Source organism: Callithrix jacchus, chromosome 13, assembly GCF_049354715.1.
Source record: "Callithrix jacchus isolate 240 chromosome 13, calJac240_pri, whole genome shotgun sequence".
Classification (NCBI taxonomy): Eukaryota; Metazoa; Chordata; class Mammalia; order Primates; family Cebidae; genus Callithrix; species Callithrix jacchus.
In genome coordinates this window covers 90,566,677-90,587,225 of record NC_133514.1, presented here as the reverse complement: position 1 = coordinate 90,587,225, position 20,549 = coordinate 90,566,677, and the positions used below count along the sequence as shown (strand labels likewise).

Genomic DNA, 20,549 nt, shown 5'->3' with positions numbered 1-20,549 from the left:
CAGAGTGGGACCTTTAACACCAAGAGGAACCATTAGAAGTTAATCAAATAAAAGGATGAGAATAATTATGTTAGGATTAAGCAGTAATATGCCAGAAGTTATATACTTTGCTGACTATATATCTTTACTCCCAGCTTCCTGAATTTCCTTGTCGTTGATGTGTTTTTATATAATACTTTGGCACAGAATGTAAACGACAATATTTTTGTCATGGCACAATCGGGCTTGAAGGTTCATAGGCGGTTCATATCTAAATGCCATCAGAGGCATGGAGGTAATGATGAAGATAAAAATAATAGTAATAAAAAAGTGCAAAGCTGGAAAAAAAATCCATCGGTCAATGGAGCGTGGCAAAATGATAAAAATGGTTGCAACAGGCACAGGTGCAAGGAAAGTCGTTATTGGCTGGTTGTTCTGTCTTGGAGCATAAGGATTTCTACTGCAGGGCTTGCTGCAAACCAGCATTTAAAAAGCCAGCATCTTGCAGGCTCTCAACCTGTCCCTGCCAGAGCAGATATGTAGGATTATTGATGAGATGGGGACATTCACGGTGCCAGGCAGGAGGGGTGCTTAGTTCTCTCAGGCTGAGAGGGTCACTCCTGTCCCTTTCCAATCCCCCAAAATACACACCTCTGGCACCTTGAAGATATCCATCTCTACAATGCAATGGGTTGGCAGGAACACATGGCTGAGAGGACTGAGGATGGTGGCTCTAGTGGAAAAGAGGGTGCCTCTCTGAAGCTTGACTCATCTTATCTTCCAAATTAAACCTGAGCCACAGCCGGCCACTGTGGCTCACACCTGTGATCCCAGCACTTTGGGAGGCCGAGGAGGGTGGATCACCTGAGGTCAGGAGTTTAAGACCAGCCTGGCCAACATTGTGAAACCCTGTTTCTATTAAAAATACAAAAAAATTAGCTGGGCATGGTGGTGGGCACCTGTAATTCCAGCTACTTGGAGGCTGAGGCAGGACAATCTCTTGAACTTGGGAGGTGGAGGTTGCAGTGAGCCAAGATCACACCATTGCACTCCAGCCTGGGCAACAAAAGTGAAACTCCACCTCAAAAAAAAAAAAAAGAAACAAAAACAAAAATCTGAGCCACAGGACAAACAATGCCATTGTAAGAAGCTGGGAGGCAGAGAGAGTCTCTATAGTATGACCCTTTAAAAAAATAAAAATCTCCCCTCTACCTTTTACCTTTTCCCATATAAATAAAGATCAGCTCATAATAACAGGTTTGTCTTTATGTCCCAGATTTGTGCTGGGGACTGGGATACACGGATGAATAAGAACATAAAACTTTTTGTTTGAAATGTTGCTCTTTTTTTTTTTTAATATGGAGCGTTTCATGAATTTGCGTGTCATCCTTGCGCAGGAGCCATGCTGATCTTCTCTGTATCGTTCCAATTTTAGTGTATGTGCTGCCGAAGTGAGCACTTGAAATGTTGCTCTTGTGGCACACAAATACAAATAGCAAAATAATATAAATGGCAGTACCCTGGCTAAACATTTGTATATTTTTCATGCTTTTATAGTTTTGGAGACTTCATGATATTTAAAAATAAAGGCATTGCTCCGTTTCAGTAAGGTCAAAACTGAGGCCTATCAGAATTGAGGAGCTGAGGGCTAGAGATGAGAACAGGCCTCTTCTGAATGTACAGATGGGCTCCTCTGCTGCTCTCACAGTGGCCCTACTGGGCCATCAATTCCCATTGTCTTTTTCCTCTAGACTAACATGTTACCATCCATACCTCACAGGGAAACGAAGAAGGGATGAAGTCAAGGGTATGGAAAGGTTTTGAAAGGTTAAAACTGGACATATAGAGCACAACTGGGGCTGCTTCTCTCCCAGTGAAAATTGTCTTTTATTGCTTCGTATGTTTTCAGCTGGTAAAGGCTTGCCTCCATTTGGGGATTTGGAAGGGGTCCCTCGGGGAGATAAGGCAGAGCCTGCTCTAAGTGATAAAGCAGAGGATAAACCTTGGGAGATGAGGGGCTAGTGAACCCTAAACAGGCAGGGTTTGGGCTCAAAATATGCTAATTGTTATCTGCTTGTCCAGTGAGCTCTAAACAAAGGTCTCTCAGACCAGAAATAGGAACTTGAGGGAGATTTTGAAAGCAGAAGATGCAGCTTTCTGTTAGAGCAGGTTAAGAGCCCCAGGTCATGTAGACAGACCTGGGGAAGATGGCATACTCCCCCTGCCCCATCAGACCACATGGTTCCTACTGAGACCAGGTCCAGAAGCCCATTTAGGTCTATGGGTCCAAGAAGCCAAGCTTCACCTACAGACAGGACCAGTCCTAACAACAAGCTTATTAATATACTTTAAATACAGCTAAACCAACCAACCAAGCAAACAAACAAACTAGTCTGGGGAATGGGGAATATATTTTTCAGGGATTATAATTATGGGGCCAGAGGAAGAGTCTAGAGGGGACTATACAAATACTAAATTAGACAGCAGGCCTCAGAAAAGACTGAGAATCCCTCCAGCCTGAGCAGCTATTCCAAACTGATTCCACCACTAGCTTCAATCTGAGCGTTAAATCTAGTCAGAACTGAGAGGACAGATCTACAAGGCAAGAACCTGAGAATTCATAAGCCCAGGGAGAGAGAAGTCAGGGAGGAGGCAATGAAAAGGCTGGCCTGGCCCCACTGAACAGATCCAAACAGATGAGGGACAACTTCAGCTAGGACATGTCATTTGAATTTCATCGTTTGTTTTCATTTTGGTGGTGGTGGTGTACTATTTTGTTGTTTCCTCAGTGACTAGCAATTAAATTCCCATTTCTATGTTTGTTGAAGAGGATGCAAAGATGGTGACTGGTAAAATGGCAACCGCCTCTTGAAAGAAAGAAAATAAACCCCATAGAGGAAGTGAAGCCCACAGTGGGGCAGGACTGGGGGCTGGGGGCAAATAGCAAGATTCCTGGAACCTAGTGGACAAGAGAGAATCCTGCTTGAGGATTGGTTTTACATAAAGTTCTGTGTCTTGGAATTTGGTTGGGGAAAAAACAGTGTTTTCCCTCTCCTCGTTGTTACTGAGTTCCTGTAACTGAAACCAGAGGAGAGGGAGGTGAGGATCAACCATAGTATTTTACAAAGCTCAATAAATGTTTGCGGACTGATTGATCTGGGCATGTCCTTAAGATATCGGGAGAGACAATCTCAACTTCCATGTCACCATTTGGAAACTTCCCTTTTACTTGACAGATGGGATGAACACAGTTGATATTCTCCCTATAAACCCACTTTTATACTTACACAGTATTTTACCAAAAAAAGTTTCTGTTTTATTATTTCATCTGTGATTTATAATAGAATCAGTGGATAGAAACAGTGACATTTTTATCCCATCTTATTGATGAAGAAACTCAACTTGGTGAGGTAGGGGGCCTTTCTCAAGATGAGAGCTAATTTGTGAAAAAATAGATACTGAATTCAGCCCTTCTAACCTGATTCTGACCACCAGCTCTCTCTTCAGGGGACCAGCTTTGGGCATGTCATGAATTTTTGGTCTCTTTTCTAATGTAAAGCACTCTCAAGCCTCTTTCTGATAATGAATGCATAGGTGTGGATGTGCGTGCATTTGACCACCGAAGACAGAAGCAATCTTAGGAGACATTTGGCTACACACACCTCTGACTATTTTCCAGAACTAATAGTGAGGCAACATGTAAGTCTCAGTGAGCCATGAACATGTCAACCCCTCCTTGTGTTGTTTTCAAGGACACTGGATGAGTCTGAGAATAACTGTCCTGTTATTCAGCAGGCTTAGAGGCAAGCAAGGTCTCCCGCAAATGTGGTCAAGCAGTGTCAGCCATGAGGCAGGGAAGGAGCCAGAGGTATCCTTTCGCACACCCGCTCCACCCTCCTTCTATAGAGCTCTTAAATTAGCTCCGAAAACCCAGGTGTCAGCCATCCCCACCCCCGCCCCAAACAACCCAGACGAGCCATTAAAAATGCCAAGTAGAAATGAATGCCTAAATCACCCTGTCTCTCTGAAGGTAGAGTCTTGCCTAATCACACGTCAAATCATATTTTTTCTTCTGCAGATGGATGTCTTCTTTCAAAGTCTGATGGTCACAGAGACAAAGGTTTCGCTTCAGCCTTAAGTAACTATTGAAGTTTTACCCCGATAGATTATTTGCTAGGAGTAACTAATGTAAAAATGCCCTGTCAAACAACAGCTTGCTTTCATTGTTTTAAAGGGTAATATTTGGTTTCATCTTGCAACTACTAGGGAAAATTTAGCACTGAGTCAGAGAGGTTGGCCAACAAGTAGCACTTCATAAATTGCTGGAGCCCTAATCAATACATATTGTCATCCACTCTAGTCCTTCGGGCAGATTTCTCTCTGCCCTGAGTCGTTGGTGTATTTTATGAGGTTGTTACAGGCTGGGCTTGCATGGCCTGGGCCTAATGAACCTGTCACCACTGCTATTGATTGACATGCCAGTGTAAGTGAGACAGGCGATTCCGATTGACTTCCTAATTACTGCTGCTGGGCTGCCTCACCAACTGCTCAGGCCAGAGGTTAATAGTTTTGATGTTCAGCCGCTCCTAGCTGTGGAGGCCAGAGTGAAACTGGCTCCTTAGAAGTCAATACCTGAATCAAGTTCTCAAGGCTACTGCCGTGCCTGATCAATTAAGGCCTTCGTGTTCCTACTGGTGGTGGCTGACAAGAGGCTGATAAGTGGAGTTCAAAAGCAAATGGTTTAAAGGAGTTTAGGAGGCTCTGAAAGCATTACCCCATGGTCAAGGATTGGCAATTAAGAAGAATGGAATTGCAGGGGAGGAACACTGCACCAGGGTGTTGGCCACTGGTTTTGTTTTGGTTTTGGTTTTCCATTCTGACAATTGAAAATCGTTTCTTTTATTCCTCCAACATCTAGAGTTTTGTCACATGCCATGGACTCTTGGAGAGTGTCTTAGGCTGCTTGGACTTCTACAACAAAATATTCTAAATGAGGTGGCTTATAAGCAAGAGAAACCTGTTTCTCACAGTTCTGCAGGCTGGGAAGTCCGAGATTAAGGCACTGACAGATTCCCTGTCTGATGAGGGCCTGCTTTCATTCATAGACGGTGCCTTCTAACTGTGTCCTCATATGGTGGAAGGGGGACAACAGCTCTGTGGAGACTCTTTTATAAGGGCACTAATCGCTTTCATGAGGATGAAACCCTCATGACCTAATAACCTCCCAAAGGCCCCACCTAGCACTATGACATTGGTGATTAGGTTTCAACATAGAGATTTTGGAAGGACAAAAACCATAGCAGAGCAAAGAATGAGATCATTTGCATTGATTCATCCATTCAGCAGAAACTAACTGAATGTTTATCCTTATCCGAGGCATGGTATGAGTGTATGGATCTATGATAATCTTTCACTGAGATTATGTCTTCAGAGTTGGGAATATTTCCACACCCATCATTTTATTTGAATCTCACAACACTATGAAGTAGTTGAGGGGTGGTCAGTATCTCCATTCTCAATGAGAAAACAAAGACTCAGCAAAGACAGTTGACTCCCCCAGAGAAACAGAGCCTCAAAGACAGACATTCTGGTTCTTGGTCTGATGTTCTTATCAGGATGCTGAGATGCCTGATGCTTGGAGTGCAAAAGCTTAAAGACCAATTGAGATACGTAAGACCAGTATACCATGTGTTAGGGATCTCTAAGACCACCGCCAGGCTCAATGATTCACAAGGAGGACTCACAGGACTCAGGATGTAGTCATATTCATGGATTATTACATTGAAAAGACATAGAGCAAAATTAGCAAAGCAAAAAGATGCCTGGGGTCAGGGGCATGGGAAACTGGATGCAAGCTTCCAAGAGTACTTTTCCCATGAGTCTCATGCAGGACACACTTAATTCCTCCATTAGTGAGTTGTGACACTTGTGAAATGTTGGCTATCAGGCAAGTGCAGTAGGGACTCAGTGCCCAAGGTTTTTGAGGGGGCTGGTCACATAGACACTCTCTGCCCAGCACATGCTTAAATTCCAGACTCAGAAGGAAAGCAGGTATTTAGCACACCTATATTATTTGCATAAACCATTTAGGCACAGTTTAGGAATGGTACGAACTCTCCTAAAATCCAAATTGTAAGACACTAGTCAAGGGCTATTTTTATAAGCAAAAGATGCCAGTCCCTGGCCTGCTATGTTGACTCTTTCCTGAAGAACCAAGAACACCAATGCAAGGCAAGAAATGGAAGAGCCTATGAGGGGTGCAGACCAGCAGATACAGTGCCAAGACAACTCAGAGGAGGAGGGCTACGCTTCAGCAAAGACTTGAGATCCCGCCACTAAATCCGCCACCCCAGCTGCATTAATGATGCTTTTTTATTTTCTGTATTTCTGATACTTTGACAGCTGAGGCCTTGCTGTGAGAACATAGCTGTCTGGCGGGGTCCTATTTTCTCAGCTAGTCCCTGCTACCCCCATTTCCCAAGGGCTTCACTTCCTTCACTGTTAGTAGGAGGATTTCCTGGGATGAGTAACCATCTACCTGATTATGCTTCGATGTCTGCTCTGCACCACCTAAGTCACACACTCACGTACCCTCCCCAGGTTGCAGACTCTGTGAGTCCAAATGGCCTGGCCTCAGATGGACTAGCATCATCATGGCCCTGTTTGGACTTCCTCTCTGAGAAAGGGGTTTCTTCTGCCTCTATTTTTCTTGTCTCTCCTAGTTTCCTATTGAGTTCCCTTTTCCTCTGGCTCAATCCTTTTCTGTTCCTAGTGTGCACAATCGCCTGGTCTGTTTTAAGCTCCTCTGGAGAATCAATGTTAAGGATTTTCCAATCCCACTGGTGGAGGCCTGCTCACAGCTTGCCTGAGTCAAAGAGGAAAGCTGCCAGATGGCCTGCAGGCTGCAAGGTGCTCATTTGGGAAGCTGAGATCCACAGCGACAGTGTAACATGTCTATCTCACTTATGTCACACCAAAATATAAAGCAGATGAAAACAATGATGGTTGGAGAAGTAATTTGCTTCAGACCATCACTATAAAGCAGCCAGGACAAAACAGGAAAACTGATTTATCCCAGTAGCAGTTCGTTCATTTCCATTGCTGTATAGCATTCTATGGTATGAATATACCACAGTGTATTTATTCTATTGTTGATGGACATTTGCATTGTTTCCAGTATTTGGCTGACATACAGGAACGGCACTACGAGCATGACTGTAGATGTTTCCCTAGGTGTGTTTTCCTAAGAACGGAAGTACTGGTGCAGTGGCAGGATAGGCATCCCTTTAAATTTATTGGATGCCAAACTTTCTCCAAATAAGTTGTAATATTTTACACTGTCACTGGGGTTTTTTATTGTTCTTTATCTTTGCTTGCACTTTTTACTTTTTCACACTTTTAAATTTTTGCCAATCCTATGAATGTATAGTGGCATTTTATTGTGGTTTTCATTTTTATTCCCCCGGCATTCTCTGTGTAATCACAGGGACATTCTAGATCAGTCACAATCAAAGGGAGTGAAATTACCTGGCTGGGATCTAGGGCAATGTTGATTTATTCCCTGGGGCTGGAGAGAAGCTGTCCTCTTGAGACACTTAGGAAGAGGCATACTGGATCAAGATGGTGCTTCCACCCCCAGGAAAGCAGGAGGAGGGGATCATTGTAGATGGGTTCTCTCAGTGCCTGCCCTACCCAGGACTGGCTTTAAGAAGGAGTGAACTGTGCAGGTGCTAGTCCTGCTCTCAGCTTGGTTTAATTCTCTGCTGCCACCATCTTAATTTTTTTTTTTTTTTTTTTTTTTTTTGAGACAGAGTCTCACTCTGTTGTTCAGGCTGGAGTGCAGTGATGCAATCTCGGCTCACTGCAACCTAGAATTCCTGGGCTCAAGCAATTTTCCTTCCTGCCTCAGCCTCCTGAGTAGCTGGGACTATAGGCATGTGCCACCATGACTGGCACTTAAATTTCTTAGCTTTTGAACAAGGAGCCCTGATTTTCATTTTACACTTTGGCCAGCGCACACCTGGGCACACCTGCCATGACCCTCACTCTGAACTTGGCCTCAGTGAATTTCCCACGCTCCTCAACACAGCATAGACACACTATTCCCTCTGTCTAAGTCAGTGTTAAACAGTCTGACTCTGAAAATCGGTAGTGACTATTCAACACTTGAAATGTAGCTAGTCGAAATTGAGATGAACTGTAAGGATAAAATGCACACCAGATTTTGAAGACTTAGTACAAAAAGTACAAAATAGCTCATTAATAATTTGTGTAGTGATTATATATTGACATGATGTTTTGGATATACCTGGCTAAACAAAATATGCTATTAAATTAATTTTACCTTTTCCTTTTTTTTAATGGTGCTATGCATATTAGAAAATGTGAAAAGATTTTTAAAGGCTGTTGGCTGTGCTATATTTTGATATAATTGTACTGTGTTTTTAAATTCTGCATGCCAATCTTAAAGACAAATTTCGCATATTTTATATTTTACTTCTCTGCAAAAATAAACCTGTTCCTTTTTTAAATAAAATAAGTTCTTAAAAAATTTATATTTAAAAAATCCTGCCCAAAATGTGAAGCTTAGTTGACTGATGTTCATGATAGAAAGAATAAAATGTTTCTCTCTCTCTACCTTTAAAAAAAAAAAAAAGAAAATGTCAAAAGATATATGTAGCTCCTTATATTTTACTGGCCAGTACTGGCCTAGAACACTCTGTGTTCACCCTACATCTCTTCATCCTTTAGATTTTGCTTTCTCATCATAGATAATCAGGAACTTTTCCGTGCTGCCTTGGTACCCTGCACACACACTGTTGAGATTAGCTGCTTTGATCCTCCAGGAAACTGACTCACTGTCTGTCTCATTCCAGCTGTAGCGCTAGTAGCACCTAGTCCAGTGCCTGACACATAGTAGGTCTCAAAATTGTGTTGAGAAAATTGCTTGCAGGGGTCTCCCCAGTCCTGACTTTTTTCTTCCTTATTCCCTTTGTGTCCACCTCACTGAAGAAATTCAAGATCACTGTTTCCAAGTAAGTGATGATAAAACCTTTCTCCCACTGTGGTGGCTCTCAACCTTAGCTGCACATTGGAAACACAGGGGAGCTGTAAAAATACCAACACCCAGGTCCCACCCTCAGAGATTCAGATGTAATTGGTCTTGGGTGAAGCAGAAAGAGGTTGAAAAGATCCTCAGCTAAACCTGATGTGCAGCAAAAGCTGAGAACCACTTAGAGTCCACCGTGAACTTGTGGGCATCACATCACCAAGTCTTCCAGCAGTTGTCGCTGGTCCTCACATCATGGAAAGTGGAAAGGAGGCAACACACTAGCAAAATCATAACGAAAGGACACATTTGTTCAGGGCAAACTCTCCTCACCATCAACGGAGCTAAAGAGGCCATCTCTCTATGAGGTCTCTCCCTAGAACCCTCTTCCATCACTTATTAAGAACTCCACTGGGTCCCACTTTATTTCACAGATGCCACCAAGCAGCCATCAACTGGTAATGATTTCTGGTCAGATGCAAACAATTAAGTCAGGGAGAAAAGAATCCACATTCCATTACCAATCCCCTAAACGGCTCACTCCCTGGACTAATTGCCTGCTGAGTTCCCCAGACAGCTGTGGCTAATAAGGCTAACGCCCTGAAGAGCCAAAACTTGAACCCAGAAGGAAAAGACTTGGGAGTAGATTTGAATGCTCAGCCCATCCCAGGGTCAGACATGAGAACTGCTGACCCAACAGCCAGGAAGCGAACGCCCCTGTCACTGAAGCACCATCTCTCCCCACTGCTCTGCCTCCCCGCTTTTTTTAACAGACTTTTTCCAAAAATCTCAAGGCAACTGCAGCCTGATTTTTGATGGATTGGCCACTGTGTTTTATTCGACAATGTATATCACTCTGCCAATATGAATTTGCAAGATGGTAAAAATACAACCCCCGAAAAGATTACATGAAAGGGGAAAAAAATCATTAGGCAATTAAGAATGGCAATAATTCACCCATATCTATGCTTTGGGAAGAAATATTGCCCTGGGGAATTAGTTCTGCTTATCACTTTGTCATCTGTCTGGAGTATGAGTGAGCGGAGGTTTCATGTGCATTGCTGATGATTTCCCGCAGTATTTCTAAGCGTGATCAAAACGAATGCCAGGCTTTTAATAGAACTGGGTCTCTCTTGGGGTAGCCATGATTTTTACATATGAAGCCGAGTTATGAAATTAACTAAACATATGCATTCCTTAAGCACCTCTACATAACTCCCTTTCAGAGAAACCATCTGACCATAGTAGAATTTTTGAGCTGGATGTGACCTTGTGGTCATTGGCCATTTTTATGAATGAGGACATTTGAGGCTCAGAAAGGGAAAGTAATTTTTCTAAGGTAACACAGCTCATGAGACAAAGATATAACTAAGATTCCAGGCTTCCCAATTTACAGTCCTGCAGGACTCTTTCTACTCCACTATACTGCCTACTCCTTGACCAACATTATCTGTCAAAGAACTAGAGGACAGGGTGGGACCCTCTAAACACTCACTTAGAAATCCCCCTTTCCTTGGTCCCCACCCCACAATAGGCTGGAGTGAGTGCTCCATCCCCATCTTATCCCTGCCTCACCATTACACTCCTCACACTATGACATCTTAGTAACAGCCCAACTTTGGCCATGCGACCCAGTAGACTGAAAGGTCTTTGAGGTCAGGTCTTTGCGGTCAGATCAGGGACATTATACACTCACTTTAATGTCCTCAGTGTCTAGAACATACTAGTGTATCTACAAATGAGATTTGAATAAATAAGCTATGGTTGCTCTTGTCTTAAGGAAGAAGGGGACTATTCTTTGTTCATTACTTGTGCTTCAAGATGAAAAGCCAACCTCCCTTATCCCTTTGAAAGGGGTGACATCTGGTGCTGTAAGAAATTCCTTATCTATAATCCTGCTCTATCCCCTGACCTTCTCCCCCTTCATCTTTATTTCCCTACTCCTGTAAAAGAGTGTGCCATCTAATCAGCCCAGTTGCCTCCATGGCCATGGCCACACCAAATTCATTCTACGCTGGGTTCCTGTTGAGACCCTTACCTGAAAGTCCTTCTCCTTCCTCCATCTGTACATTCCATGGAGAATGTGGAGCTGTTCTGATTAGCCTTAGGTCACACTGATTTTTTTTTTTTTTTGAGAGAGAGGGTCTCGCTCTGTTTCCCAGGCTGCAGTGCAGTGGCATGATCTTGGCTCTCTGCAACCTCTGCCTCCCAGGTTCAAGCAATTCTTCTGCCTCAGCCTCCCAAGTAGCTGGGACTATAGGTGTGCACCACCATGCCCAGCTAATTTTTGTATTTTTAGTAGAGACGGAGTTTCACCATATTGGCCAGACTGGTCTCAAACTCCTGACCTTGTGATCCTCTGCCTCAGCCTCCCTAACTGCTGGGATTACAGGCATGAGCCACCATGCATGGCCAACACTGATTGTTACACTGTATTACCATCTATAGCACTAGATCTGTTTTACCCCTTCTAAAATCATGGTACTCACCATTGCATATTGTCTGCTAATTGTGTTGTGTGTAAATATTGATGCTCTAAGAAGACTGTAAATACTCTTAGGAGTCAAAACTTTTTATTCCTGTCACAAAACACTTTCCATATTTGAACAGATGAAATGTTAAGATGCTGATTGAATGATCCGGACTTGGAAAGTATCTCACACCTCAGGATGCTCGCCTTTAAGTAGCCATCCATAATCTGCTGTGGGTGGTTTGAGAACCAGTAACACTGTAGACCTCATAAGGGAAACCAGAGACAGGTAGGAAGTGTGAAGCAGTCACAGAGAACACATGGCAGTCATGCCTGCTCAGTCAGTTAGTGTTGGGACCTGCATGCTACAGAAACTGACGAGTGCTGTGGCAGATTGTGTTTTACAAGCATGGCCATAGCCACATTTCTGGTGACGGAGGCAACACTGAATGATGCACAAGACTAAGTTGTAAAAGATAACCTGACTTGTGCCTGGATCTACCTCTCTTGGGATGTGTGACCTTGAAACCCAACCACTATGTTGTAAGGAAGCCCAAGCCACAAGGAGAAGCCACATGCAGGAATTCTAGCTGAAGCCCCAGCTTAGACCTCAGTCACCAGTGTCACCCACCAGACATGGGAGGGAGCAAATCTTCATATAACTCCAACCCCTCTATCCTCCCGACTGACCCCAAGTAGAGCAGAGATTGGCTGTCCCCACCTACTCAGACTGCAGGCTCATGAGCCAAATAACTGTTGTTTTAAGTCACGAAGATGTAGGGTGGTTCGTTGCAGATTAGACAACCTGAATCAGTGCTTAACCAAATGAGATGTTACTTTTCTCATGTGTCAGAGTTTAGGAATAAGTAGCCCAGGTGCAGTAATCAAAGAACAGTCTCCTTCTCTCTTCCAGGTTCACCATCCTTAGCATGTCACTTTGGTTCTTAAGCTTGCAAGGTGACTGCTCCACCAATGAGCACCAAATCTAAGTTCCGGGCCAGAAGAAGGGGAAATGGAATGTGGGAATAGAAAGTGAAATGCCCTTTGCCAGCTGAGTTTGCCCTTCAACAGAAGCTCTCCTTAAAAACCCCATCAGAAACTTCTGGATCATATCATGTCTCATTGGCTAGAGTCTGAGGAAGCTGAGGATGTGTGAATGTGCAGGAGTACATGTGTGTGTGTGTTTATGGGGTTAACAGCTACCTTACAGGATTCTATTAAAATGATATTGATATGAGCACGGTGCCTTGTATAAAGTAAGGAGTCAGCAAACGATGCTAGTCATTTGTTGTTAGTATTCTTACCTTGCCAGTTGCTGTGCCACATTACTTTGTGTGGACTGTAGCAAACATTAAGCCATGACTGAAAATGGCTCCACTCCTTCTAGGTGCACCTCTGTTCCTCGCAGACTAAAATTCCAGGAGCACAGACTATTCCTTGTTTTAAAACTTGAGCGTATGATGTCAGATACACTCTCTAATAACTTTTTCTCAATTGTTTTATTCTGTTAGATACTGAGTATGCCAATGTGTTTCTTTAGTCATATATTAAGCAATAAATCTTACATCCTAGTATTCCTTATGCCCCATCTCTCTGAGACAAATAGGACAGTTATTTCCCAGACTTAGCTAGTGTTTATTGATTTGGAAATACTCTGATTGAGGTGGTGTTTTTAACTAGACATATTGCCATGCTGAATAAATTTAAATTTGATGAGTAATAAAGGATGGGAGGATGGACACTGAATAGGCACCAGCAGCGTCTGCTGTAACCAGAGCTTAGCAATAAGCTTGGAAAAAGCTGAGCCATGTTCTTTCTTTTGGAAAACTGTCCCGATAGGGGCCTGGCCGTGGTTCCAAAAGCATTTTCTACTTCTTCAGGGAGGTAGGATGTTTATGGACCTAGGTGATTTTTTTCTTTGTTTTGTCTTAGCATAAAATTCCTTTCCAATGCATCCACTTCGCAGCACTGACAATGCGCAGGAATAAAGTGGCCCTTTTAAAAATGCTAGAAAGAAGGATGTCTTGTGACCACCCATCAATACACAGGGCTGCCGCAGCACTCCACTAAAATCAAATGTCACCACTTATGCTGCAGTTAAGGGCTGTTTTCCACTGTCTTCCCTGGCGGACTGTGAGATCTGGAAGGATTTGTTTGGTCAGTGCCCAGCACATAGAGGGCACTCAGTAAATACTGGTTAAGTGAGTGACACAAGCAAACCCTACTGGAACAAACAGGTGTAGTAAAATTTCAAAGGCTACACCTCGCACTTAGACCAGAAGCTTGGTTTTTGAAGGAGCTTTCCTCAGGAAGACATGAATTTGTACTCTGAGTTTCTCCAGGCCTCGCCCTCCTGTGGGTGTAAATGGAGTGACATGAACAATTGCTCAAATTCCTCCTTTCACTGCAGATGCAGAAACTCTGTCTGCCTTCAAAGTGGCTTCCAGATCTTTGTGGGATTTCATGGGGTTGTCCATGAGCTCTTACTCTGTCATCCACTCCTTTTCTCGTCCCTGAATGTGCTGCCCAAGAAGCCATTAGAGGCAGAATCTCTGTGACGTCTGCTGCTGAAGCTCAATCCTGGTAGCTGGTACATCCATGCCCAAAGGGCTGTCTCCTAGGGCTTCCAGATCTGCAGACCCTCAGGTAGGGTGACCAACTTATCTTGATTCACCCAAAACTTTCCTGATTCTGGCACTGAGAGTCCTATTGGACTGATGCAAAAGTAATGGTGGGCTTGCCATTAAAAGTAATGCAGGGTCTGCTGTAACCAGTGAGCTTAGCAGTAAGCTTGGGAAAATCTGAGCCATGTTCTTTCTTTTGGAAAACAGTCCTCAGTAAAGCACTGGATGTGGTCCGCCATTACTTTTGCATGAACTTAATACATCCAAGGAAACCCTGTGATCCCATACAAACCAGGACAGTTGGTCACCCTTCAGAGGACCCAGTGGTGCTGGAACTGCCCCCTCCCCCAGAAACCTGGTACTCTCAGTCTTACTGGGCTCCATGCTGAAGTGGGAGAGTGCTGCTTCCCCCCATTCTGTGTCTTGGTTTGTCACTTGGGGACACAGCAACACCATGAGGTATCATCAAGGCCCTTATGCAAACAGCTCTTGTTTCCCTCTTTCCACAAAGTTCAGACCTGCCTCAGTAAGGAGAGAGAGAGCTGCTGCTCTTCCCATTCCAGGCTTTTCCATAACTCCTCTCTGGCTAAGAAACTCATTCAATTCAAATCCTAGTGGCCCCATTACATACACTCAGCCCTGTATGACTCTCCGGAGGCTAGATGCCCTCTTACTTGAGATGCCCAAGGAAAATAGAAGTAATTTTCTTTCTTAATTTTGCTATTTCAGGGAACTGCGTTAGGTGCCAAGGGGGGCAAAGATGATGGACACAACCCAAACCCTGCTCTCGAGATGCACACAGGCTGGTTGGGTCATATGGCATGCCAGCATTTCTCAAATAGTAGTACCCTCACATAATAGTACCCTGAAATACGCTCCTTGACAAATGATCCTTGGTCTGATGGGTTTGAGAAATAGCACTTGGAGAGATTTTAATTAGGGTGACCATAGCTTTGCTTGGGATAGTCCCGGTTTGTGTTGATTACCCTGACATCACTCGTAGTGGCACCCCCTTCACTCTCTAAGTGTCCTTGGTTGGATCATAAGTGATAGATGCAGTCACCCGGTAATAAGTGCAAACATGAGCATATTAAAGACTCTGAGTCATCCTCCTTTAGAGAAGCCCATTTACCTTTGTTAAGCCTGGCATTTTCCCAGATGCATCTGAGAATGAATATTTTGCAATGACATCTAGTAGTCCCTCCTAGGATCAATGTTCTAAAGAACACCGGCATAGACAGAAGTAACAGCTGAGTAACAATCTACAAATGCCCAGCACATTAGGAGGGCCAGAGGGCCAGGAAAGGCCTTTTGACAGAGGGGACTTGTACTGGGCCTTGAGCAGTGAGTTAGATGTTGACAAAGAGAAAGGAGATAGGAGGAGATGTGATGTGGAGAAGCAGCATTGGTCCAAGTGTACTGTTCTCAATTTGAGGAAGACAGGGCCTTGGAACAGCAGATCAGCTGTAAGAAAAGCTTTCTCTCTTCTTAATTATTTCCCTTCTTTTTATTTTTTTTTTAAGATAGGGGGTCATTCCCATCACCCAGGCTGCAGTGCAGTGGTGCGATCACGGCTCACTGTAGCTTCAACTTCTTGAACTCAGGTGTTCCACCCACCTCAGCCTCCCTAGTAGCTGTACCACAGTCATGTCACCACACTCGGCTAATTTTCTGTAATTTTAGTAGAGATGGGGTTTTTCCATGCTTCCCAGGCTGGTTTTAAACTCCTGGGCTCAATCAATCTGCCCACCTTGGCCTCGCAAATTGCTAGGATTACAAGCATAGGCCACCAAACACAGCCTAATTATTTCCATTCTAATGTTTCCATTCAAACCACCTGTTTGAATCACAGCTGTTAACACAGTCTCATTACGTCATACTGGTGGACAACAGAGAGTCCTCCCTTGGAGTAGGAAACTAACACGTAGTCACCAATTGATAAGTTGACTAAAGAAAAAACTGTGGTTCGATTAGTTAACATAGTCATACAGAATTCATCAGCACTCCAGAATTCAGTCCCCATCAGTCTCAGCTTTTCAAATAGCTCTATCTAACTGTAGGCTCATGGGCCACATTAAGCTAGGAAGGGCCACATCAGCAAGTAGTTGAATCCAGTGCAGTGGTTAAAAACCACGAACTTCACTCATTTGGGTCCACTCTGGGGTTTGAAGGTAGCTGTTCTTCAGCACCTGATTCTTAGAGAACACAAGAGAAGGTAGAGGCAGCAGGCTGTGAGATTGACAGGTCCCCAAATGATGTCAGCAAGCCAGAGTGCACATTTGGTTTTGTCCTAGACCATTGGGCAGGGCGTGAGGGCAGGGCAAGGGTATAAGTGCCTTAAAACGTCACTCACAGTCTAGCACCCTACAGGCACTTAGCAAAATATTCTGTAAGGTGAAAGGAATAAGTGCTGAATTTATACAACTGCTCCAAACATTATTTTCTCATCCACAAAAATAGATGAATGAATCCTTTCTTCATGCGTTCAGGAACCGAGATATCATTTGAGGTCCCCATCTCTCTTAGGGTCGAGGTAAGACTCACTCATATTCTCTTTCCATAGGTTTGGGAAAGGCCAAGCCTCTCCCAAAACTTCTGCAAACCCCCATCTCTAAGCCTCAAATACTCTGAATTCATTTCATTTGGAGAACACCTTGTTGTCCTGAGCCTGCTGTCTCCATTGGATAGAGAGTTTACCTGGCTCAGATCTCAGACTAAGATTTTCACTAATTTCCAGACATACCATGAACACAAGACATTTAGGTGTATAGCAGACTTTTGAGTATTTGAAGAGATGAAAGGAGTTCTACAAAAACAAGCTACTCAGAAATTAATACCAGACATCCTTCTTTTTTTTTTTTTTTTTTTTTTTTGAGACGGAGTTTTGCTCCTGTTACCCAGGCTGGAGTGCAATGGCGCGATCCTGGCTCGCCGCAACCTCCGCCTCCTGGGTTCAGGCAATTCTCCTGCCTCAGCCTCCTGAGCATCTGGGATTACAGGCACGCGCCACCATGCCCAGCTAATTTTTTGCATTTTTAGTAGAGATGTGGTTTCACCAGGTTGACCAAGATGATCTCAATCTTTTGACCTCGTGATCCACCCGCCTTGGCCTCCCAAAGTGCTGGGATTACAGGCTTGAGCCACTGCGCCCGGCCCAGACATCCTTCTACATTAAGAAGAAAATAATAACTACAAAAGGACTCAAGCCATTTCTACAACTCAGACTCCAGGGTAGTGTTACACTCTCCCCCTTCATCTTATTCTTTCTCTTGGCCTTCTCTCACTAGAGCAAAAAATAAATTTCTCTAATCTCCTTATGCAGAGCTGCTCTGTTTGTTACCCCAAACTCTCACCCAGACCCGCTCTGCACAGTCAAGGATTCCCTTGAAGCCAGGAAAAGAGATCTTAGAGATCTTAACTATACCTTTCAGGCAAGGGTCAAGGCCTTTCTCTTCTCTAGTCTTCAGGAGATGGATAGGGTAGGTTGATCCTCAGTTTTCCTTATAACATGGAATCAGATAGCTAGCTTCAGGAACCTCCCGAATAACTACTTGCAAATAATTGTGAATTTGCCCTGGCAAGTTAAACCTCAGATGGACATCCTTACTTCCCTTTCCCAGTCTTTCTCTTGACCCCAGCATCAGAGAATGTAAACTTATTTTAATACAGGCCTAAATTAATTCTGTTGTCTCCTCTCTTTTTCCAACAATGCTGCTTCACCCCCTACATTTTTTGAGCACATATATGCAATCCCTTTCTCTCTGAAGACTTGTTATTTTAGGAAAGGTTCTCCTAGAAGTAGAGCCTAAGACAAAAACCTGGGTACGGGTCATTTATTTGGGAGGTAACCCAAGAAAGAGTGAAGGATCAGGAAGGGTGGGACAGAAAAGGAGAAAAAGCCAGTGTAAGGGGTCAGGGTCAAGGTTGCAGCCATAGGCAGTAAGCATTGTAGACCACAAGTCAGCTGAGAATCAAAGAGAAGGTTGTGATTAAAAAAAAAAGAGAGAGAGAGAGAGAATTCCATCAGAAGGATGGGAGGCTGGAATATTTGTCTACTGGCTCCCATCTCTCATTGATTGAGGGTCATCTCAGAGACAACAATTTCCCCAAATTTCTATGATGCACTTTTTAATTGACTGAGAAAATGCCTGCTGGAAAAGGCCTGGGGATGGAAATTGTTGTGTGCTTGAGGTGTGTATTCGTCTGTTCTCAGCTGCTAATAAAGATATACCTGAGACTGGGTAATTTATAAAGGAAAGAGGTTTAATGGACTCAGAGTTCCACATGCCTGGGGAGGTCTCACAATCATGGCGGAAGGCAAAGGAGGAGCAAAGTCCTGTCTCATGTGCCAGCAGCCAAGAGAGCTTGTGTAGGGGAGCCCCCTTTATAAAACCACCAGCCCTCATAAGACTTATTCTCTATCATGGGACAGCATGGGAAAGACCCACCTCCATGATTCAATTACCTCCTACTAGGTCCCTCCCATGACATGTGGGAATTATGGGAGCTACAATTCACAATGAGATATGGGTGCGGACATAGCAAAACCATGCGAAGATGGAACTAGGCGAGTATGTGTCTGAGCTCACCTGGAACTGCCTCTCAAAGTAACATCTGTATGGGAAACAAGCCAATAGCATCTGACATGGCGCATCCAAAGCGTCTTCCACACATAGTAAGGGCTCCATTTGTCAAAAGTCAAGGAAAGATGCTTAATCATGGTTTACTCTTCTTCAGAGGCTCTGACCAAAATTTCAGAAATTTTACCAAGTTGAAATTATGCTCTCAAGTGTAACCACTATGTACCTGGCTTCCTACAGTTGTCATTTGGTCTTATGCTTGTTCCTCTTTTTTTTATTTTTTATTTTTTATTGCATTTTAGGTTTTGGGGTACATGTGCAGAACATGCAAGACAGTTGCATAGGTACACAGATGGCAGTGTGTTTTGCTTCCTTTCTCCCCTTCACCCACATTTGGCATTTCTCCCCAGGCTATCCCTCCCCAGCTCCCCCCCCTGCTGGCCCTCCCCTTTTCCCCCCAATAAACCCCAGTGTTTAGTACTCCCCTCCCTGTGTCCATGTGTTCTCATTTTTCATCACCCGCCTATGAGTGAGAATATGCAGTATTTCATTTTCTGTTCTTGTGTCAGTTTGCTGAGAATGATGTTCTCCAGATTCATCCACGTCCCTGCAAACGACACGAACTCATCATTTCTGATTGCTGCATAATATTCCATGGTGTATATGTGCCACATTTTCCCAATCCAGTCTATCATCAATGGGCATTTGGGTTGATTCCAGGTCTTTGCTATTGTAAACAGTGCTGCAATGAACATTTGTGTGCATGTGTCCATGCTTGTTCCTCTTGTCTTGCATACATGGTAGAGTAGCAGTTCTTTGCCACATGGACTTAGTTAGTCATGGTCATATGACTTACTTTGGCCAAAAAAACATAAGAGTAAGTAACACTTCTAGACAGTAGCTTTTACAGCCAGTATGTGATTTACTCTCTCTCTTTTCCCTGCCTCTGCAATAATGCAAACACACATTGAATTAGAGACTCCACGACTATGAACATAGAGCCCATTGTTCACCCCTGATGAACACATGGCTAAGCCAGAGATAATAAACAGAGTTTGGGGGGATGTTTCTTCATGTAGCATTACCAGGCCTATGCTGACGAACATAGTCTCTGTTGAAAACATGTATAGAGTTTACCTCTTGTATAATTTAGAGATAAAATGTTTATAGATGAAGTGGTAACTATTAGAAAAATGCATTTAAAAAATAAGTCTATCTCAATAAAAGTAAAATAGCATTATGCAGCTGAAAGTTAGCTAAATTATTTTATCTACTGCTCTGGATCACCTGAGCCCCTATTTTCTTCCATTACCATAAACACATATCCATCTTTCTCCTTACTCTTAGAAAAGCAACCCCCAAGAGAAGGATATCATGCATGTGAAAAGTTATAAGCCAATCACCTGGAAAGGAGGGAAAAAAGAAAGAAAAGATTTATCATCATTACATTGTATATATTTATATATAGCAATGTTGTCCACACAATCACCTCTGAAGCTCCACTATACAAATGAGGAAATGGAGGTTCAGAAAGGCGACATGCCTCACCCACAGCTAGTTGCAGAGACTAAAAAATCCAAGTCTTCACTTCCAGCCAGTATTTTTCCAACTGTACCATGCTGCCTTTAAACACCTGACTCAAAACTTATAATTAAAATGAGATATATGAATAGGAAAGACCTCTGTGGGCCCTGTGCCTCCTGTACCAAGTCTAAGCCTCTCTCCCCTTCTTAGCTGTACACTCTTCACTACTCATTTCCTCCTGCTCAAGATTGGCTGGAAGAGCCCCAGAGCTGCTTATGCCTCTTACCTCCTTTATTTTGTGCCCATTTCCTGGAATGCCTTTC

General features: G+C 43.5%; 1 non-coding gene across 1 annotated transcript; it reads right to left on the bottom strand.

Moving 5' to 3' along the window:
- Positions 1 to 1,331: 1,331 nt before the first annotated feature.
- On the bottom strand, positions 1,332 to 1,438 carry LOC118146990 (U6 spliceosomal RNA). Its single transcript, XR_004733173.3, has one exon. It is a non-coding gene; the product is annotated as a U6 spliceosomal RNA (small nuclear RNA).
- Positions 1,439 to 20,549: the final 19,111 nt, after the last annotated feature.